This window comes from Schistocerca gregaria, chromosome 1 (genome assembly GCF_023897955.1).
Source record: "Schistocerca gregaria isolate iqSchGreg1 chromosome 1, iqSchGreg1.2, whole genome shotgun sequence".
Taxonomy (NCBI): Eukaryota; Metazoa; Arthropoda; class Insecta; order Orthoptera; family Acrididae; genus Schistocerca; species Schistocerca gregaria.
In genome coordinates, this window is record NC_064920.1 from 1,139,221,234 (window position 1) to 1,139,245,206 (window position 23,973).

Here is a 23,973-nt window from a genome sequence, read left to right on the forward strand (position 1 = left end):
TCACAAAAAGAAAGTGCTTGGATAGCTAAAAAAATTTCGGATACTTCACCGTCAACAAGAAATTTTGCAAAATGTTTAAAGGCTCGTATAGAAAAGTTGCACAGGATGATAGTACCAGATGAAATTATTCAAAATTGAGAATGCGGCTCCCGTGTAAATTTTTTTTACACATAGGTACGTCATAGTTTATCCCTTCTTTATGCGTTTCGCTCTCTAGGCCGAGTGGGCTGTCGGAGAAAGTACTCACTCACAGAAAGGGACCTTTCAGACACATACCAGAGGATCGGAGAATGAGGGAATTCCAGTTGGGAATATTTGTGAGGAATTTTCCAGTTCCAACATTTGCTTCACGATGCGGGAAAATCTCCCGAAACCGAAGCACACATACTACACTCCTGGAAATTGAAATAAGAACACCGTGAATTCATTGTCCCAGAAAGGGGAAACTTTATTGACACATTCCTGGGGTCAGATACATCACATGATCACACTGACAGAACCACAGGCACATAGACACAGGCAACAGAGCATGCACAATGTTGGCACTAGTACAGTGTATATCCACCTTTCGCAGCATTGCAGGCTGCTATTCTCCCATGGAGACGATCGTAGAGATGCTGGATGTAGTCCTGTGGAACGGCTTGCCATGCCATTTCCACCTGGAGCCTCATTTGGACCAGCGTGCGTGCTGGACGTGCAGACCGCGTGAGACGACTCTTCATCCAGTCCCAAACATGCTCAATAGGGGACAGATCCGGAGACCTTGCTGGCCAGGGTAGTTGACTTACACCTTCTAGAGCACGTTGGGTGGCACGGGATACATGCGGACGTGCATTGTCCTGTTGGAACAGCAAGTTCCCTTGTCGGTCTAGGAATGGTAGAACGATGGGTTCGATGACGGTTTGGATGTACCGTGCACTATTCAGTGTCCCCTCGACGATCACCAGAGGTATACGGCCAGTGTAGGAGATCACTCCCCACACCATGATGCCGGGTGTTGGCCCTGTGTGCCTCGGTCGTATGCAGTCCTGATTGTGGCGCTCACCTGCACGGCGCCAAACACGCATACGACCATCATTGGCACCAAGGCAGAAGCGACTCTCATCGCTGAAGACGACACGTCTCCATTCGTCCCTCCATTCACGCCTGTCGCGATACCACTGGAGGCGGGCTGCACGATGTTGGGGCGTGAGTGGAAGACGGCCTAACGGTGTGCGGGACCGTAGCCCAGCTTCATGGAGACGGTTGCGAATGGTCCTCGCCATTCCCCCAGGAGCAACAGTGTCCCTAATTTGCTGGGAAGTGGCGGTGCGGTCCCCTACGACACTGCGTAGGATCCTACGGTCTTGGCGTGCATCCGTGCGTCGCTGCGGTCCGGTCCCAGGTCGACGGGCACGTGCACTTTCCGCCGACCACTGGCGACAACATCGATGTACTGTGGAGACCTCACGCCCCACGTGTTGAGCAATTCGGCGGTACATCCACCCGGCCTCCCGCATGCCCACTATACGCCCTCGCTCAAAGTCCGTCAACTGCACATACGGTTCACGTCCACGCTGTCGCGGCATGCTACCAGTGTTAAAGACTGCGATTGAGCTCCGTATGCCACGGCAAAATGGCTGACACTGACGGCGGCGGTGCACAAATGCTGCGCAGCTAGCGCCATTCGACGGCCAACACCGCGGTTCCTGGTGTGTCCGCCGTGCCGTGCGTGTGATCATTGCTTGTACAGCCCTCTCGCAGTGTCCGGAGCAAGTATGGTGGGTCTGGCACACCGGTGTCAATGTGTTCTTTTTTCCATTTCCAGGAGTGTATTTTTGAATTTGACTATGAGGCAACACGTCCCCAAACAAGAAATGAGAGGCAAGTATATATGAAACTGTATTTGATTGCGAACATACTGACTGAACTCGGGAACCTGCTCAAAATGCTTGCTGTGCCTGTGTCACTATCAGTTGCCATCGAGAAACTATCTCGGAGTGTGCCCGTGTTATACGTCCGTATGACAATAAAGATGCTGCGCATTATGTTTAATCGTTGATGTTCATGTAATCTCTGATCGCAGTGAGCACTATCACAACAGCTATAAATGTGTGATCGTCCAAAGTTCGAATTTTTGTAGAGATGTAATGTGCAAGTGTACTGAAAATATTTAGTGTAACGAAAATAGATGTTTCTATACTACCACTTGCTGGGAATGATTTTTATAACTAGAGTCTACAACCTATAAAAAATTAAGTGTAATACCCTAAAGTATCATTATATTTCAGACACAACGGTCATTTCACGTGTTGACCAAAGTATACAGAGTTGATACCTAGATAGCTCAACCTGAAAGTAACCAACTGCTTCACTCAAAAAGGCGCCGAAGACCTCTCTCAGTGATTCGTCATATTTTAGTATACACTCCGTCTTTATTTTTCAGACCCTAAAGACGCAAGACTTCTGACAGTTCTGCTAAGAAGACGATGATTTAAATTTTTTAAACACGTTTACCAAATCAAGACCTTTATTCCTTAGGAATATCGGGTGTTTAGTCGAAACTGTTAGTGTTGTAGTAGTGCATATTTCGAGTTTTCAAAAATTTTGAGCGTTTGTGGGTGATTAGGAAGCCGCCAGTGCATTACTTGGTGCAGTCCCCAAGTGGCTATGCAGTGATTGGCTGCGGTAGATCTAAGCTGCCCGAGCAGTGGGAGGTGTATACGCTGAGATGACAGGGGCCGCGGTAATGATAGGCCGTCCATTCAGACCAATCAGAGCACCTGCTCAGTGCACTAAGTGGTCCGGCACAGGACACCGGCCCACGTCTGAATGCAGACCAGGTGTGTGGGAGGGGGGAGAGAGGGGGAAGGGGATATCCTCTATCGGGCTGTATTACGCGCCTACCGAACGGTATCGTCCTCCTTGTACATACAGGGTGAGTGAATGACATTACATTACGTAGCTTTCCTTTGCTGACTAGATTAAAATATGGATAGTATAAACGAATGTTTATTTTCGATGCAGAGAGTAGAGATGAATCATGACATCATGTGATAGCTCAGTGAACACGTGTGTGTGAATCTGTCAATCAACCGCGCGTTTTACGCACTTATGAAGTTCGTATGTCTAACTATACAACAGCATTCACGCACACACTTTGATAGAACGATGGTAACAGTGCTTGTGGCATTCGATTTACGAAGCACGCCTGAAAGGTACCTGAAGATGAGACAGCGTTGTCCTGATATCGACTCTACATATATCATATGAACACTATTATTATCTGATTACACGACTGCCATAGAGTCACTGGAATCAGTCGCATTGATTAATTCTCTCTGAGTGTGCCATTTAGTGTTGTCATTTGTATTTTGATTGGTTAGCAGTGGTCCGCCAAGACTTCCTATCCTATGACAACCACTTCATTTCAAATGTGCACTTTCAAACGTGCCATCTTCAAATGAGTGTTTGATGTATTCCAATCTCAGCCTTCCCGCATAAACTGTATCCTGTACAGCTCCCTCTAGAATCATGAAAGTTACTTTTTCTGCCTTAATATATGTCCCATAGTGACGGGTGCATAATACTTACACTAATCCTTGACAGAATTATGGAAAAACTGGAGTAGTGAATTGAAATCCACGGACAAGAAATAAAAACCCTGCGGTTTGCCAATGACATTGTAATTCTGTCAGAGACAGCATAGGACCTGGAAGAGCAGTTGAACGGAATGGAGAGTGTTTTGAGAGGAGGATGTACTATGAACGTCAACATAGGAAAATTGAGGGTAATGGAATATAGTCCAGTTAGATCGGGTGATGCTAAGGGATTTAGATTAGGAAATGAGACACTTAACGTAGTTGATGAGTTTTGCTATTTGAATGGTTCAAATGGCTCTGAGCACTATGGCAATTACCTTCTGAGGTCATCAGTCCCCAAGAACTTACAACTACTTAAACCTAAGTAACCTAACGACATCACACATATCAATGCCCTAGGCAGGATTCAAACCAGCGACCGTAGCGGCCGCGCGGTTTCAGACTGTAGCGCCTAGAACCGCTCGGCCATCGCGACCGGCTTCCATTTGAGAAGCGAAATAACTGTTAATGGCCGATGTAGAGAGGATATAAAATGTCGACTGGAAAGGCAAGGAAAGCGTTTCTGTAGAAGAGAAATTTGTTTACATCGAGTACAGATTTAAGTTTCAGGAAGTCTTTTCTGAAAGTATTTGTATGAACTGTAGCTATGGACGATGAATAGGTAAGACAAGGAGGGAATAGAAGCTTATGAAATGTGGTGCTACAGAATAATGCTGAAGATTAGATCGGTAGATGACGTAACTAATAACGAGTTTCTGAAGGTTGTAGGTTACAGTAGTTATTTGGAGATGAAGAGTCTTGCACAGGATAGAGTAGCATGGAGAGCTACATGAAACCAATATCTGGACTGAATACCACAACAATAACAACAACAACAACAAGACTTATAACTTCTTCGTGTCAATAGTCTCCACACGTTCCTTTCCTCGTCGATACTGCGGAGCGCCTCCTCATTTTAAAAATGCATAGTAAACAGTCTCCGCAGCAAAAACAATTATTTAGATGGTACCCGGTTTCGGTTAGTATCTGACCATCTTCAGAGTGTCATAACATGATGGTAGGCGGTGGTGGTGATCAGAGCGGGTGTTATACCTCCACGAACGTCAACTGCTAGAGTTACAACACCAGCTCCATCCACCGCCACCGTCTGCCATAATGGTATGAGGGTCTGTGGATAGTCAAATAGTGGACGAAACCGGTTACTATGTAGTTAAAAGTGTTGCAGTGGAAATCGTTTATAATCCATTTTTAAAGTACTTGTAGCTAGACCGCCGTTTCTCCACGAGAAAAATTCTCAGAAACTCCTACCATCCCATGCATTATGAGCCTACCTAGTTCCCAACACCCCCCTATAGAACCACATCTCAAACGCTTCGATTCTCTTTTCCCAGAGTATGCCCATGGAGTGATTTCGAGTTGCAGGATTACTCAGAACAAATCATAGGAAATGCACATGCCACACTGAGATCCATTGGGAGAATCCTCAGGAAGGGTAACCAAGTTACTCCACATGCTAGACAAGAAATGCCGCCGATGAATGTTTATTGATCCTTTTGCTGGAATCCTTACCAGGTAGGATTGATAGACAACACAGAGAAGCGCAGTGAGTTTACTCACACGTTCACTTTGCAAGCACGAAAGTGTGAAGCTGTGAGCAGTCCAACTCTAAGGAAAGACGTTAGATTTGCTCGCGGTGTGGTTTCTCTGAAAATTTCGTGAGCGTATATTCCTAGATGAGTCAAACAGCATATAATTCACTTTTATCAAGAGAACCTCCGAGGCAAAATTGAAAAGACTCATGCTTTCATTGAGACATACATACAGTCACTCTTTCCGTTCCCCATTCACAACTGGAACAGGGTATATGTGAGGGGGGGGGGGGGGGCGCTTGACCGTGGTTCACGAAGTTACGTCTGTCACATATTGTTAGTTATTTTGTGGAGTAAATATGAAGACGTAGATTCAGAGTAGCAGCTACGGGGCTTTCATTTAGGTCCCGAACCAGGAAAAAAGAAAACGCATCTTGAGTAAGTGAATGGAGGTAAAGAACTACAGACTAATGTCCTTAACGTCAGGTCTATCTGCAGGATTAAAATATTTGTCCCATCAAGGCTTAGGAAAAAACACTCGTGAAACACAGATCACTTTCTTCACCCATGACACCACCAATTCGAAGATGCATGTCAACAGACTGAATTGGTCTTGCTATCCAAGATGATTCGGTTGCACTTATCTATGGGTTTAATACAACCTGTAACGCCTACAAAAACGATGACAGCGATTTTCTTATTCTCTCGCTCGCTATGAGCCATCTATTCGTCTTACGGGAAAAATGAACAGGATATTTTTGTTGAGTATTTAATGCAGTTAAATTTTATACTGGGTTACGTTTATTTATAGAGGCTGTAGTGCAAAACCGAACCTCAAACTCGTTTTTCTTAAATAATTCGAAAACTACAGCCTCTAGAGAAACGTATCCTAGTACAAAATATAAGTACATAAAATTTCCTGCAACAAGGCGCTCTTCATTTTTACTATGAGATTAATACAGAGGGGCCCAATAAATGTATACACTGTTTAAAGTCCATAACTGGCAAACTAATTGACGGAGCTGTCTCATCTTTGGTAGTCTAATAGTTTGTAGTTCCGGCAATCGACACACAAGCGTTGTATAGCGTCTTTTTGTTTTGACAGATGACAGTCAGCAGATGGTCAGTGTTTTCTCCTTAGTTGCACCTATTTAGTCGAGTAGATATGGCTCACGCAAGGCTTACGCTTGATGAAAGGAAGTCAGTTTTGGAGTGGTATTTTAAATTCGAAAACATTAATGAGGTTCAACGTCAATTGCGAAATGAGTATCAAACAGAGCCACCGACATGTTTAACGATTCGTCTCATTCGAGGCAAATTTGAAGCAGAAGGTTGTGGTAAAGATGTAGACAAACAACTATCTGAACGACCTGTATCAGTAACAAGTCCATGTAACTCCCGTCGTGTGTTACAATTCACTCGCCCACCAAAGAAGTATGTGAGAAAGTGTAGCCTTGAAACCGGAGTGAGTCGCTCAAGTGTTCGGCGAATTTTTAAGACAGCAAAGTGGAAGTGCTACATCCCACGATTGCTACACACAATGATCGAGGACGACCCAGATCGTAGAATGGAGTACTGCGAGTGGTTTACTAATATGGTGCGCTACGATGAAGAGTTTGCAGAGATGATTGTGTGGTCTGATGAGGCACAGTTCAAATTCAATAGTACAGTAAATCGCCACAATTGCATCTACTGGGCCGCCGAAAAACCGAACGTGAGTTTGCCAGGAGTAAATGTGTGGTGTGGCTTGTCTTACCGGGGCTTGATTGGGCCATTCTTCTTTGACGGCACAGTTACCGGTGAGGTGTACCTTCAGAAGCTTCAGACATCCATTTTACCTGCATCCGAGACTTGTATGGAGGCGGAAAAGTTGGCTTTAACCAAAATGGTGTCCCAGCCCACTACCAAAATCGTGTTAGGGCGTATCTCGACGAAAATCTACCAGGAAGATGGATAGGCCGTGGAGGTGCTGCGGAATAGCCACCATGTTCCCCATACATAACTCCTCTGGACTTTTACCTGTGGAGAACGCTAAAGGACGTCATTTATCGACAAAAACCATGCACATTGGATGAACTTCGAGAATCCATCGTACATTCATGTGCAAATATCCAACTGAACGCGTTGCAGTCAGTAGTTCGTGCTACAGTTCAGCGGCATCGTTTGTGTTTGGATTTTAATGGTGACCATTTCGAACACCTACTGTGTTATCTTGAAGTTGGACTTTAAGCTACACTTTTACCAAAAATGAGACAACTCCGTCAATTAGTTTGCAAGTTATGGACTTTTAAACAGTGGACACACTTTCCGGACCACTCCGTAGTTCAGACGAAGCGAGAGAGAGAATATGAAAATCTTGTGCATATTATTTGAAGGCATTGCGGACTGCACAAAATCTGTCAGTAGGGACAGCTGAATAACCGTGTACAGGTGTTCGAATGTGTGACATATTGACGTCTGAGAACCACAATACCGCCATGTGGAGAACATTTACAAATGTATGACCGACAAAAGTAATTAATAACGGACAGTTAAAATGCAATAGAAATGAATGTGCCATCGGGACTGCCACAAGAATTGCTATAAAAGTTGGTAAAGCTGTTAATATAGAATAACAGTTTTCCACAAAGAACAAGGAATTGTCTTCTATCGCTCGACGAGTATACCTTTGCCTCTGTTGGATAAAAGCAAGAAAACGGAGAAGAATATTGTATTTCCGCTTGGTGTACAGAGTGATAGCTTTCTTTAAATGAGTCAGACACTTGTGATCTCTCAACCAGGGAATCAACCTCAATCTGACTACAAAGGCCACATAAGCCACAGCGCATGCGTGCTATTCGCGTTTTTAGCTGAATTCGACCATTAATACTAAAAACATGGTTCAAATGGCTCTGGGCGCTATGGGACTTAACTTCTTAGGTCATCAGCCCCTAGAACGTAGAACTACTTAAACCTAACTAACCTTAGGACATCACACACATCCATGCCCGAGGCAGGATTCGAACCTGCCACCGTAGCGGTCGCGCGGTACCTGACTGTAGCACCTAGAACCGCGCGCCACCCCGGCCGGCTAATACTAAAAACCGCTTGTGGTCACACCTGTAAATTTCCACTTATAAAATTGACATTACCTCACAATTTCGTGATATTAGCGGTGTAAAATTAACAATTAGTGCTGCTTATTAGTTAGCGAAAACTGTGCTTGAACTATTAAGTTTAGATCGAATTGCCCTACGCCAGTTTGGTACGTTGTGAGTAGTTTTCGTTTACCACCTGTGAAGTGAGTAATTTTGACTTTCATAACTGACTTTCGATTATACTGTTTCTGTAGTAAATATTTGTTGCATACTGTGATGGACGGCAATATTTTGAAAGTTATTTGTAGGGTACTAATAAGCATGTTCATGAATCTACCAAATAAGACTACGTAGAATTGAATATCATTATGAGTGGCTTTACTTGTTCAGGACATATGTTACCAGAATAAGGTTGACAACTGATTTGATAATTGCGATTATCACACTAATTCTGTCTCACGGTAATACTACAGAACGAAAGGAATTCAAATAAATACTTAAAATAAGTTGTACGGCAGAGTTGTAAGCCTAAAACTCCTTTTATCTTTACAGTCCTGTGATTCTGGACCACTAGCTCTTGTTCTAGCAGTGGACAAACAATCACCTGTCGCCTACCATATGTACTGCACAGTTTTATCTTTGACTTACGTAACTCAAATTGACTGTGTAAAAATCTGTGACCAGTTACGAAATGATACGTTATGAACAACTTGTTGTTGTTGTTGTGGTATTCAGTCGTGAGACTGGTTTGATGCAGCTCTCCATGCTACTCTATCCTGTGCAAGCTTCTTCATCTCTCAGTACCTACTACAAACTACATCCTTCTGAATCTGCTTAGTATATTCATCTCTTGGTCTCCCTCTACGATTTTTCCCCTCCACAGTGCCCTCCAATACTAAATTGGTGATCCCTTGATGCCTCAGAACATGTCCTACCAACCGATCCCTTCTTCTGGTCAAGTTGTGCCACAAACTTCTCTTCTCCCCAATTCTGTTCAATACCTCCTCATTAGTTATGTGATCTACCCATCTAATCTTCAGCATTCTTCTGTAGCACCACATTTCGAAAGCTTCTATTCTCTTCTTGTCCAAACTAGTTATCGTCCATGTTTCATTTCTATACAAGGCTACACTCCATACAAATACTTTCAGAAATGACTTCCTGACACTTAAATCTATACTCGATGTTAACAAATTTCTCTTCTTCAGAAGCGCTTTCCTTCCCATTGCCAGTCTACATTTTATATCCTCTCTACTTCGACCATCATCAGTTTTTTTTTCTCCCCAAATAGCAAAACTCCTTTACTACTTTAAGTGTCTCATTTCCTAATCTAATTCCCTCAGCTGCACCCGACTTAATTCAACTACATTCCATTATCCTCGTTTTGCTTTTGTTGATGTTCATCTTATATCATCATTTCAAGACACTATCCATTCCATTCAACTGCTCTTCCAAGTCCTTTGCTGTCTCTGACAGAATTACGATATCATCGGCGAATCTAAAAGTTTTTATTTCTTCTCCATGGATTTTAATACCTACCCCGAATTTTTCTTTTGTTTCCTTTACTGCTTGCTCAATATACAGATTGAATAACATTGGGGAGAGGCTACAACCCTGTCTTACTCCATTCCCAACAACTGCTTCCATTTCGTGTCCTTCTACTCTTATAACTGAAATGTGGTTTCTGTACAAATTGAAAATAGCCTTTCGCTCCCTGTATTTTACCCCTGCCACATTGTGAATTTGAAAGAGAGTATTCCAGTCAACATTTTCAAATGCTTTCTCTAAGCCTACGAATGCTAGAAACGTAGGTTGTCCTTTCCTTAATCTTTCTACTAAGATAAGTCGTAAGGTCAGTATTGCCTCACGGGTTCCAACATTTCTACGGAATCCAAACTGATCTTCCCTGAGGTCGGCTTGTACTAGTTTTTCCATTCGTCTGTAAAGAATTCATGTTAGTATTTTACAGCTGTGGCTTATTAAACTGATTGTTCGGTAATTTTCACATCTGTCAACACCTGCTTTCTTTTGGATTGGAATTACTATATTCTTCTTGAAGTCTGCCGGTATTTCGCCTGTTTCATACATCTTGTTCACCAGATGGTAGAGTTTTGTCAGAACTGGCTCTCCCAAAGCCGTCAGTAGTTCCAATGTAATGTTGTCTACTCCGGAGGCCTTGTTTCGACTCAAGTCTTTCAGTGCTCTGTCAAACTCTTCACGCAGTATCGTATCTCCCATTTCATCTTCATTCACATCCTCTTCCATTTCCATAATATTGTCCTCAAGTACATCGCCCTTGTATAGACTCTCTATATACTCCTTCCACCTTTCTGCTTTCCCTTCTTTGCTTAGAAGTATGTTTCCATCTGAGCTCTTGATGGTCATACAAGTGATTCTCTTATCTTCAAAGGTCTCTTTCATTTTCCTGTAGGCAGTATCTAACTTACCCCTAGTGAGATAAGCCTCTACATCCTTTCATTTGTCCTCTAGCCATCCCTGCTTAGCCATTTTGCACTTCCTCTCCATCTCATTTTTGAGACGTTTTGCCTGATTCATTTACTGCATTTTTATATTTTCTTCTTTCATCAATTAAATTCAATATTTCTTTTGTTACCCAAAGATTTCTACTAGCCCTCGTCTTTTTACCTACTTGATTATCTGCTGCCTTCACTAATTCATCCCTCAAATCTAACCATTCTTCTTCTACTGTATTTGTTACCCCCATTCCTGTCAATTGTTCCCTTGCGCTCTCCCTGAAACTCTGTACAACCTCTGGTTCTTTCAGTTTATCCAGGTTCCATCTCATTAAATTCCCACCTTTTTGTAGTCTCTTCAGTTTTAATCTACAGGTCATAACCAATAGATTGCGGTCACAGTCCACATCTGCCCCTGGAAATGTCTTACAATTTAAAACCTGGTTCCTAAATCTCTGTCTTACCATTAAATAATCTGATACCTTTTGGTATCTCCAGGGTCCTTCCATGTATACAACCTTCTTTCATGATTCTTAAACCAAGTATTCGCTATGTTTAAGTTGTGCTCTGTGCAAAATTCTACCAGTCGGGTTCCTCTTTCATTTCTTAGCCCCAGTCCATATTCACCTATTACATTTCCTTCTCTCTCTTTTCCTACTGCCGAAGTCCAGTCACCCATCACAATTAAATTTTCAGCTGCCTTCACTATCTGAATAATTTCTTTTATTTCATCATACATTTCTTCAATCGTCATATGCAGTGCTAGTTGTCACATAAACTTTTACTACTGTAGTAGGTGTGGGCTTCGTATCTATCTTGGCCACAATAATGCGTTCACTATGCTGTTTGTAGTAGCTTACCCGCATTCCTATTTTCTTATTAATTATTAAACCTAATCCGGTATTACCCCTATTTGATTTTGTGCTTATAACCCTGTAGTCACCTGACCAGAGGTCTTGTTCCCCCTGCCATCGAACTTCACTAATTCCCACTTATCTAACTTTAACCTATCCATTTCCCTTTTTAAGATTTCTAACTTACCTGCCCGATAAAGGGATCTGACATTCCACGCTCCGATCCGCAGAACGCCAGTTTCCTTTCTCCTTATAACGACATCCTCTTGAGTTGTCGCCGCCCGGAGATCCGAATGGGGGACTATTTTACCTCCGGAATATTTTACCCAAGAGGACGCCATCATCATTTAACCATACAGTAAAGCTGCATGCCCTCGGGAGTCCAAGGTCCATGGTTCATGGGGTGAGGATGGACAACTTGACAGCTACAATCTATTGAAAGACGTTCGGTTTTGGAATGCCAATAAGCAACTTTATAACTACAACACCAGTATTTGATTAATATGCATCCACAACATGGGACAATAGCCAGAGTGGCTTCTTACTTTGCTTGGTTTCTCACATTATGTATGCATGTTACTAGGATATGGCTAGCAAATGATTTGATAACTGGGGTTATCACACAAAAAGCACTGACCATTTATGAATTGACATTGTCCGTCCCAGTAAAACACGTAATTAGAAAAACGTTTTCCTTACATAATTAACTTCATAACTGTATTGCAATCCAATCCTGTCATCATACATATTGTAAAGTTGGTTATTACTGTTTCAAAAATCAATTTCTTCTTACCTCAACTGCCAAAATCGTGCTATACATATGTTTTAATGCAGTAGTAAAGACCTCTGTAGAACACGTGATCACAAACGACACATAAACTATACATGTACAATTTTTCACAGCTTAAAAAAAAACACACACACACACACACACACACACACACAGAGAGAGAGAGAGAGAGAGAGAGGGGGGGGGAGGGAGGAAGAGGGATAGAGACAGATAGACAGATGGAGGGAGGGGAAGAGGGAGAGAAATAGGATGAGAAGAAAGGAAGGAGTACAGAGGGAGAGAAAGAGAGTTAATGAGCGGAAAGGAAGAATCGATAGGTTGACAACATTTATATGCACAAATGGGATAAGAGAAACCATGTGACCAAACAGTGATACAACAGAAATCGCTCACAGTTCTCCGCAGCTCCAGTCACAATAGTAGTGAATTCTTCTCTGAATTTACCTAACAAAAAGTATAGTGTGAAAACCTCAAAGCCAGAGGATCTCGACATTAACATGGGCAAAGTGATGCGACTACATTATTGAATCTAAGAGTGATGAGATTATTTGGCCAGGAGGAATGAGTAACTGAATGTATGGTGAGAATTGCTTAGAATATGTAAATTTCATAAGTTGAACAAATCTCTGTTACTTCAGATTACATCTGCTGAATATGCCCTTTACTTTAGAATGCGAAACGCGTCTGGAATGTAAGTATGAACGAGATAAGAACGCAATAAAGATGACTCAATTTATGATGAACGAACTGTTGATGATCGAAACGACAAGAAGAAATTGTAGTCTATAACATGGTGATTTTTGAATAACTAGTTTAGGGACGTAACAATAATAGAATAACACTGATTCAAATACATTTCACCCATAAATTCAGTACCACTGATTTAAAAGCCTTGGAGACTGCATGCGGAATGCCACTGAGCTGGCAGAGTTCTCAGATTGCCGTGCTCTGTAGTCCCCCTCTGGGGGTCGACGCGGCAACTATGGGGTCGGCATGTGTTGGCCGGGTAGCTGGCGTGCTCCTGCAGCACAGCAGTGTAATTACGCGTTAACTGGGCCGCAGCGCGCTCCGGAGTCGACTCCACGCGACCTTTTCCGCTAGCGCCACGCTTTCCCACGGACGACTGCGCTGCAATTAATTTTTCTCGTTTTCCTTTTGGCCTTTCCCTTTCTTGCCTTTCCCTCTTTTGCTACTTCCAACAAATCAGTCTTAAGCATTTCCGTTGTAAAAATGATTACTACTGCCGCAAACATAGTACCGTAACAACACAGACCGGATAGAAGTCATGAGAAATCTGCTAAGTACAATCAACTGACCAGTACACCGAAACTCAAGGGAAATATGTGTGATGTGTGGAAATTACAATCGAATTATCTTCACTACTTTGTAACAGCACATCTTCGACACTCAGTCGCGGTTTGGGGGGGGGGGGGGGGGGGCTGGAGGTGAGGTATGTGGAGTTTCGTATCTTTCTGAGCGAGAAACATAGGGTGAAAATTTTTTGATTTAGCCTTTCGAACATCTGTCTTACAGTAAGTGTGTTAGAGTATATTAAACAAATTTGGAACATGTGTCCAAACAAATCTAGCGATCGGTTTGTGCCTGCTGCAAAATATATTATTAGCGCTGTAATTCATGGTCAGCTGATGGCACCATTTGTATGTGTACCTTTCAGGTTTTACATGCGATCACATGCAAAAAACAAAAAACACAAAAAAACGACATTTTGGGAGGTTTTTGAAGCGCCGTCAGTTCTGCACTTGAAACTTGTACGAGTGGGTCCATTCTCTTCCCTAACAGACACATCGATAAAGTAATGTTATGTTATAATATCTATCCGTTTTTGAGATAGGATGTAGCATGTAATATTAATTCTTACATAAACTGTTCGTGCGGAAACTGCTTAAAATTGTGCAGATAGTTAAAAAACGCACGCTTACAGTTTCCTCTCAAAATCTAGCTTCATCTGGATTTTATTAGCAAAATCCCAGTTTTGTGTGCGTTATCTTATGTGTATCATTTCTACGTTTCAGACTTGTAGGAATTGATTCAGATTTTGTGAGAAGATTGAAAAATATATGTAATTATTTTTCGTCTTGTTGTTTGGAAGCTTTATTCGTTGCCGTGATATAACCAACATGAATTGAAAGACAGTAAATGAACATATACCGGATGAACCGTCACTCGTGTCAACAAAAATGTACATCGGTTGCCAAGCTGTGATGGTCTAAGGTCAAACTAATGGTAGAATATAAGATGTAAACCAGAATGCAAAATGCTCCTATCAGAGCCCAATAAAGGCGAATATGTCCTGAGGGACTTAGAAGTGTATGAGAATGGAAGTAGCTTTCCGTTTTATCAGGCGGATTCTAGGATATTCAAATCAAAACACTTTTTTGTAGCAGTTAACCCTACTTCACAAGCGCAGTGCGTTCTCTTAGCTGTGAACCGTAGGCACATCTGCATCTTAGAACCTATCCGTCAATGTCTCTGATCCTGTGCCGTAAATTTAGAAGAGTTGCCAACCACAGTGAGCAATATATGGTACCATAGGGCTGAAGGGCATACATGTAATAGCTAAAAAAGTTTTCCTAGAGTGATAAAATTTCTTGGAGTGGATGTGTTCCTGGGGTACTACATAACGTCTCATGCTAATTGCCGGCCGGAGTCGCCGAGCGGTTCTAGGCGCTTCAATCTGGAACAGCACGACCGCTACGGACACAGGTTCGAATGCTGCCTCGAGAATGGATGTGTGTGATGTCCTTAGGTTAGTTAGGTTTAAGTGGTTCTAAGTTCCAGGGGACTGATGACATGAAATGTTAAGTCCCATAGTGCTCAGAGCCACATTTTCATGCTAATTCCATATTAAATGAAATGGGTACCAATACTGCCAAGACAAAATGAGCGAATATGCCAAAATTTTTTGATTTAAATGTCTCTGAAGCTGCCAGGTAAGTCGAAAATCTAGCTCCCTTCTTTTAAATCACTAACTCTGCGCAGGACATAACCGCCTTTGTTCGTGTTATGATGCGCACAGTTTTCATTCCTGTATAATACTAGCTATTTATTAGAAGTGTAGCCCTCGCATTTCCAAGAATAACAAACGAAGATAAGGTCGAACTCAGGTCAACAACTCATTCATCCGAGTTGCTTGTAAGAATAATACAATGAAGAACGGAAACTAAAATTGATGATCTGTTACAAGGCGATTGTTTGGCTTTGAGAAAGTTAAAGGCGATAGAGATGCTCGACTGACGTTGCACTTTATTATGAAATTGATGCTTAGGGAAAATCGTAACACGTTAATCCAATTTCTCGGACTGGACCAACTGTATCGACGATACAGGCAAGGGCTTCGAAACTCAGCGAAAGATAGATATAAGCTATAGGGAAGACCAAGAACAAAGTGCTCGGATTGAGAAGGGTCTAAGGATTGAATCCAGAAATAACGGAATAACAGAGGTTCGAGAGTCGGATTAAAATTAAGGGTGAAAGTATATCAGTGATAAGATTCGCAGATGACATTGCTATCGTCCGCCTAAGTGAAGAAACATGACCTATGTATGGAATGAACTGGCTAATGAGCGCATCATACGAACTGAGAGTAAATCGAACAAAGAGGAAAGTAATGAGAAGCTGTAGAATTGGTATTAGCGATCAACTTGGCATCTCGGTCGCCGTGATGTGGATGAAAGAAAGAGGTTCTAGTGCTTTGAATGAAAAATAATCCAGACGAACGAGGATCGGTGATATAAAATGCAGACTAGCACACGAAAAAGAGCTTTTCTGGCCGAAATAAATCTACTAGTGTCAAACATATGTTTTAATCCGAGGAAGAAATTTCTGAAAATATATGTTTGGACCACAGGGTTGTACTGTACTGATTCTCGGATTGTAGGAAAATGAGGAAAGTGGGGAACTGAAGTGTCTGAGACGAGGTGTTGGAGAAGGATGTTGAAAACTGATTTAAGGGTTTAGGAGATTCTCGTTTTTCACCAAATCATGCCTTACGATTTATTAGTGAATACTATTCTGTAACCTTGTTTTCAGGGAATCACTATTAAATTATGCAGGCCAATGGAATAGCACACAATGCCAAAGGTCTGCTAACGTTACTGTCAGGTGTTTTTGAAGTTACGAAACACTCCATGGACTCATGCTTCACAGGAAAATAACAGCTTCTCATGATCAAACCCATCATCATTCATGGACTGTCTTAAGAAGGTGCAGTACTGATGTCGATCAACAGGCTAAAAATTAGTCAGTTGTTGCACTACACTGCGTTTCCTATGCCTGTGATGAAAAAACAAAAGAGTGGCTATTCAGCGGAACACCAGTACGCCAAAAATCCAACTTCTGAATTTCATAAGTTGAATGTGAAAACGTAATTCAGTTCTTTGCTGTTATCTGGTCACGAAATTCACTTGTGACGTCAGTTCTTGGATCTAAGGACAACGTAAATGACAACATATATTCATAGCACAGTATTTATTTTGTAAACAACTTTCTGAAGTCAATCATGACTTACGTTAGACTTGTGTTTATGCTGTGTGCAAAAACAGATTGGCATTCATAAAAATAAAAGTATTGCACGTTAACGAAACCTATTACAAAGTCGTCTACTAGACTAAGCTTTAATACAACCTTTTTCCAAGCAGTGTAAGGAAACGAAGTATAAAAGTGTAATGGAACTATATGGTTCGAGAGACCTTTTCGAGTCTCAGACATCTATGACGTATTTATGCAGACTTCTGCAACAAATGAAAATTTGTACTAAATCCGGTATTCGTATAGGGGTCTCCTGCGCACTAACTAGATGCACTTACCTCTACGACACACTAGCACAGTGACGTTGCACAACTGCCTGAAATAACCAAGCGCTCCTCCCTGCACACTCCAAATTCTCATTCATGTCTCAGCGCACTTGGTATTCCCTCTATATTCAAACAGCATTGCAGAGTCTCTGACGGTGGATTGGAATTCCAACCCAGCACTGAACGAAATGGTGAATCCTGCCTGAAACCCAGGCATAGCTGCCTTAATCAAAAGAAGCAATATTGTTCTATAAACATTTCGATTTCTGAAACATCTGTGACGTACTTTCTTCGCTTCAGTCTGCATAGATGACATTTTAGACTTAAAAAGATATCTGGAACGATATAGTTTTTTTCGATTGAATCACCCATGCCTGGGGTTCAGACAGGATACCTTATTTCGTTCGATGCTGCGGCGCTATTACAATACAGATGGAGTGTTTCTGGAATGGTATTCGAGTTTAGAGGGAATACCAAGCGCGCTGAAACTTGAATGAGAATTTGTAAAAGGAAGGCGTGCTTGGATAGCCCTCGCATGTTTGCAAAGCCACTCTGCCAGGACGGTGTAGCGGTTAGCGCATCTCTCTAGCGAGCAGTATTTTGACTCCTTGTCTTGGTACAGATTAGCATTTGTCGCTTTGACAGAATTAAGATGCTTGATGTCCAGCTCTCTTTCCATTTATGTGAATATTGAGTTGAAAGAGTTTTTCTGTTACATATTAATACTCTCCCATCTTACGAAAATAAAATGAATCCCATTTATGTGATATCTAAAACGGGTGAGATTTCATGTGGAAAGAGGTTCATCCTAAGAAAATTTAGGGGTTATCCAAAACTGATCCCCGCATTTTGCAAACCGGTACTATTTCCGGATTTATGGAAGGTTTGTATTTCAGCAATGTTAATGTAATAGATGCATTGGTATTGGTATTCCAGTTTGTTTCCCAGCATCTTCTGAATAAATATTACTTTTGGAAATAGTATTCTTGTTGAATGTGAATATCGCACAGAAGCTCCCTTTGTCCAAATGGGACACAATTTTGGAATTACCCAAATCAATTTCCTTCTCCGCCCCCCTCCTTCCCATGAACACTTTATCCTCTTACGGTAAAAATTATATTAAAAAAAACTTCGGATGAAGCTGACTACTATTTAGAAGTTTATCTGGTCGCATAACTAGTACGAAACATGGACTGTGGGGAAACAGGAACAGAAGAGAACCGAAGCATATGAGATGTGGCGTTACTGACTAGTGTTGCATATTAGATGGACTAATAAGGTAAGGAATGAGGAGATTCTGCGCAGAATCGGAGGGGGATATAATATTAGGAGCGGCCGGAGTGGCGAGCGGCTCTACGCGCCACAGTCTGGAACAGCGCTACCGCTACGGTCGAAGGTTCCAATCCTGCCTCTGGCATGGATGTGTATGACGTCCTTAGGTTAGTTAGGTTTAAGTAGTTCTAAGTTCTAGGGGACTGATGATCTCAGAAGTTAAGTCCCATAGTGCTCAGAGCCATTTGAACCATTTATAATATTTGCAAAACACTCATAAGGGGAAGACAGAGGGTGATATAACAGATATTAAGACATAAGGTAATTACTTCCTTGATACTAGAGGGAGGTTAAAAACTGCAGAGAGATTCTAATACAACCAGCAAATTTTGACTGATGGCCCGAACATATCGTGTGTCACCCTTTAGTGTATACGCCGTCCTAGCTGCATCTTGTGGCACATCAAGGTTCTCGTAGGTGCCTACTCTGCAGGCGTCAGTGTCAAAAAATTATTGATCGTAGTAGTATGCCATATGTAGAAGAAGAAATGGAGTTCATTTGGCACAAATTTTTGTGTAGGTTCTAAGAGTATACTATTAGTTACTACGATCGAATTAGGATCCGATTACGGATTAACTATTAGGAATTTATATCACATGGCCATTACCTTTCGATGTTTCAGTATGTTTTGCTGCAGTGCTCTGTGAGCGGAAGCTGCTGACACACTATTGTTAAGTACCAAATGGCCCAACTATTTCATCGGACTTTCTGACAAGGCCGCTCCTAAATCCTCCAATTCGTTCTCAACCAATACCGTTATGCAATTTACCACATAGTTAAAAAAGGGTGAAGCGTCGTTTGATGGCTGATGGGAACCTGCCAAAGGGAGTGAAGATTCCCGTGCATCGCTCTTTCGCTTGTGAGACACCTCGCATACGTTCTGAGATACCAACACTAGTTTATAGCAGAGATTGAAAGTCTTATAAAAGTAGTCACGAGAACAGTTCCAGAAATGGAACTTTTAACAGTGGGCTTTGACGTATTTCTGCATCAGAGTACTCTAGATGCTATAGTCATACAATTAGGAAGTTCTAACTGTGTTGCTCTACATTTTTGGTCCACTATCTCTTGCACTCTGTATCTCACATCAAACGTGCGGACTAAGCGAGGACTGCACTATTTAAATTTTGCTACGCTAGAGAACGCAGGTCCCTAACACGCAGATGGAATCTGTCTAGTGGCTTACCATATCGCAATCTGACGGAAATACATGTCAGTGTAGAGGTCATAGGAGCAAAGGCTCCTCTCGTTTGTTAAATTAACAGAATTAATCATTTCTACTATGCTGTGTCCCCTACAAAATACGGAACACAGCCTACAAGGAAGTACGCTGAGCTGCCTAAACCACAGGAGGTACACAGTTATTGTCAGACTCTAGAGAGCCGCACTCCATAAGGATAAAGTTACCATTTAGTCTTTCATCACACAAATAGCTCACAAGAGAACATCCAACCGCCAAACTTGGATAAAATCAGACACATGGCTCCACTCCGTAGCTAGTTATCTAGTACCTTTTTTTTAATCTTTCCAGATGAGGGGAGACATTTTTTTTTTAATTTCATTTTGTTCGCTTGTGTTCGTTACATCTACTCAGGGCGGACGTAGTAAGACATCCGTTTAAGTTCATTGTTGATCAATTAACTCAGTTTTTTTATTACAGATTGCAGTTAACCCACAGACCGAACACGCTGAGCTACCGTGCCGGCATTTTGGCTCAACAATAGCCGAGCACTACGAAAAATACGTTACAGACTCATTTAATGTTCCCCTCCACGGAAATCTTTAGTAAAAGGCGAAAGATTTATTCGATTTGAAGGGAAACCAGAGTGGTACCTCAAGATAGTAACATAAGAACACTGTCGAAGCAATTGTCTCTAGAAAGAATCTGCAGTCGCCGTCAAGAAGAGTCGAACGGGAGATTGTAAAAATTATAATAGTCGTTTCTGAATCCTGAACTATATGAGCCTTAAGGACACATCAGTAGAATTGAACATAGATATATACATTTCCAAACACAGTCTTTATACTTTAGGTAAGTCCTATGAAATTTCTTTCAGAAGACCCTATGTTATTCTAGTTTGTTGCTAATTTGTATTGGTATTTCTTTTGCCATAGATCTTGCCTAGTTGTATACGGCGCTGTGATGTAATTGCGTAACTGCTGCGTGTAAGCTAGCCACTTTTTAACAACTACTTCAGTCTGCATTTATACACTACTGGCCATTAAAATTGCTACACCACGAACGTGACGTGCTAGTGACGCGAAATTAAACAGACAGGAAGAAGATACTGTGATATGCAAATGATTTGTTTCTCAGAGCATTCTCACAAGGTTGGCACCGGCAGCGATTCCTACAACGTGCTGACACGAGGAAAGTTTCCAACCGATTTCTCATACACAAACAGCAGTTGACCGGCGTTGCCGGTGAAACGTTGTTGTGGTGCCTCTTGTAAGAAGGAGAAATGCGTACCATCACGTTTCCGACTTTGATAAAGGTCGGATATTGGCCTATCGCGTTTGCGGTTTATTGTCAAGCTTCATTGCTGCTCGCGTTGGTCGAGATCCAATGACGGTTAGCAAATATGTAATCATGGGTTCAGGAGGGTAATACGGAAGGCCGTTCTGGATCCCAACGGGATCGTATCACTAGCAGTCGAGCATCTTATCCACATGGCTGTAACGGATCGTGCAGCCACGTCTCTGTCCCTAAGTCAATAGATGGGGACCTTTGCAAGACAACAACCATCTGCACGAACCCGGCGTGATGGTATGGGGTACCATTGGTTACGCGTCTCGATCACCTCTTGTTCGCACTGACAGAACTTTGAATAGTGGACGTTACATTTCAGATTTGTTACGACCCGTGGCTCTACCCTTCATTCGATCCCTACATTTCAGCAGGATAATGAACGACCGCATGTTGCAGGTCCTGTACGGGCCTTTCTGGATACAGAAAATGTTTGACTGCTGCCCTGGCCAGCACATTCCCCATATCTCTCACCAGTTGAAAACGTCTGGTCAGTCACTACTCTTGAAGAACTGTGGTATCGTGTTGAACGTGCAGGGGCAGCTGTACGTACATGCCACCCAAGTTGCTGTACATGCCACCCAAGTTCTGTTTGGCTCAATGCCCAGGCGTATCAACGCCGTTATTACGGCCAGAGGCGGTTGTTAGTGGGTACTGATTTCTCAGTATCTATGCACCCAGATTGCGTGAAAATGTAATCATATGTCAGTTTTAGTATAATATATTTGTCCAATGAATACCCATTTATCATCTGCATTTCTTCTTAGTGTAGCAATTTTAATGGCCAGCAGTGTATGTTTGACACCAAGTACATTTGGTGAATACAACATGTTGAGTAGTAGGCTTCCATAGCCAACAAGTGGTGCAATAGAAGGAAGAAAATATACTGAACCATTCGTAGATACAAACAAAAAAGTAAGTTACACGTAGATAACATTGCAACCAGCCACATGTTTTTGAGATGATTTTGTTGTACCATTACTAGTTTCGGGCCTGAGACCATAATACCATGGCAGAATTGACTTCGTTGCTGGTTTTATATTTATGAAAAGCCCTCCTTTCGTACCATAAGACAGAGACTCGATTTTCTATTACAATCTATACTGATCAGTGAACTGACTTAATTAATTTATGAAAGCAGCTGCGGTCCCTCTAACCAAAAAACTAAAATAAGAATAATAAGTGTAATCACACGAATGACGGAATTTGTTTAGTCAGTAAGACACCACGAAACATACGTAGAGTAACGAGAAATTTACCTTAAAAGAAGGAAAACACGCCTGAGACTAAAACTCTAATCAAACTGCTACCCGGAGGCCACCTTACGCTCAGGAAAACTCTGTATTGAATCGGCGAGGAAGGAAATATGTGTACAACACATGACAGTGATGTATTCGGACATGACTTCGTTGTTATGGATGACTATGCGCAACTGCATCGAAAAGCGCTGGCGGGGGAGATCTTGGAACTAAAGAATATTCGCCGAATGGGCTGGCCTCACCGTCCCTAGACTTAAATCGCATTAAGCACGGATGGGATGAGTTGGGAGACGTATTACACAGCACGTTTACTTGCTCTAACTCACATCGAGCAGTTACCCACCGCAGTCGAGGAGGAAAGGAATGCTCTAGATACTTTGTAGCCTCTATGAGAGCACGTTGCAGAGCGTGGATAGTTCATAGTGATCACACGCCCTATTAAGAACCATGTCCAATCCTTGTAATATCCAGGGGACCATCATAACAAGAGGTGACGTCACACTACTTACTGTCTTTGAATAAAACTGTGATTTACAAAAATTCTCCAATTCCATCGTTGCTGCCGATACAGCAATCAGTGTGGGACTTGAGATAAAAATACAGTCTTGGGATTTTCAAATTTCAATGACAGGTTTCAAATCTGCAGATGACCTACAGTTAAAAAAATGCAATACGTATAAGCTAATTTCCTGATCGGAACTTGATCAAGTACGTACTCTGCGAGTTAAGTTCTTAAGCAAACTTACAGAAACTAGTCACAGTGCACTCCATCCACAAAAATGACTACAAGATGCGGATATACCGGCAAAATGCGATTAGGATATATAAAAGTTGAAAATCTGCAATGCTTGTCAAGTGCGTTCCTGAAAAGAACTGGAACGATGAAAGAATGCAGTTGACAAACAGGAATAAATTTGATTTGAAATGGGCGGCTAAGCAGACCATGAAAATAAATATCAAAAAGTCCTTTAATTACCTTACCCTTTTCCATGCTCAAAGGACGCCGCACAAGGTCGGAACAGATGCACAGCAGAGCTTCATTCATCGGAAGCACACTATGTATGATTGGCATCGCTGACGAACAAAGAACGCGGGAAACTATGGTAAAGGGCTCTCGACTGCAATTAGTGCACAAGGATCAGACATATTGCGTTGGCTATTCTATAATCTATCCACTGCGCAGGACCGTACTCATAGGCAGAACACGAAATAGTCATTTAAATCAAAATGTACATTATTTCTAAAACGACAGTATAAATGTATTCTGTGAGATAATTCTATACTTTGTGAAAAGATTGTCATAAATGTGAAAGAACAAGATTTAAATAATGCCTTAAAGTTAAGGGAGTCTGACAAATAAGAGAGATACCAGCATACGTACTAGCAAACAGACTAAACTTTTTCAAAGGGAGACATCATTATATGCAAAAATGGTTAATTCTTACTGATCACCTGGTCATCTAGGATGGCAGCAACACCAAAAATCTTACGTTTAGCCATTTCAGATTTCTCAAGTAAATTAAGTTTGCGCCCCTTATGAGTAAAATACAATGTTTGAATATTATTGATAGTAGGCGGGCAATGACGAGATCCCTGTAGGTGTTGTGCAAATGGCGAGGGTTCTTTTATCTGCCCTCTCTTTGTGAGAAGGTATTTCTGAAAATGGTATTCAACTT

General features: G+C 41.9%; 1 protein-coding gene and 1 non-coding gene across 2 annotated transcripts in view; both read right to left on the reverse strand.

Annotated features, from left to right (window-relative positions):
• The window catches only part of LOC126293319 (cell adhesion molecule 1-like), a 786,156-nt gene that overhangs the window by 109,609 nt on the left and 652,574 nt on the right, over positions 1–23,973 (reverse strand). The window lies entirely within an intron of this gene.
• On the reverse strand, positions 20,223–20,341 carry LOC126286254 (U5 spliceosomal RNA). Its single transcript, XR_007551679.1, has one exon. It is a non-coding gene; the product is annotated as a U5 spliceosomal RNA (small nuclear RNA).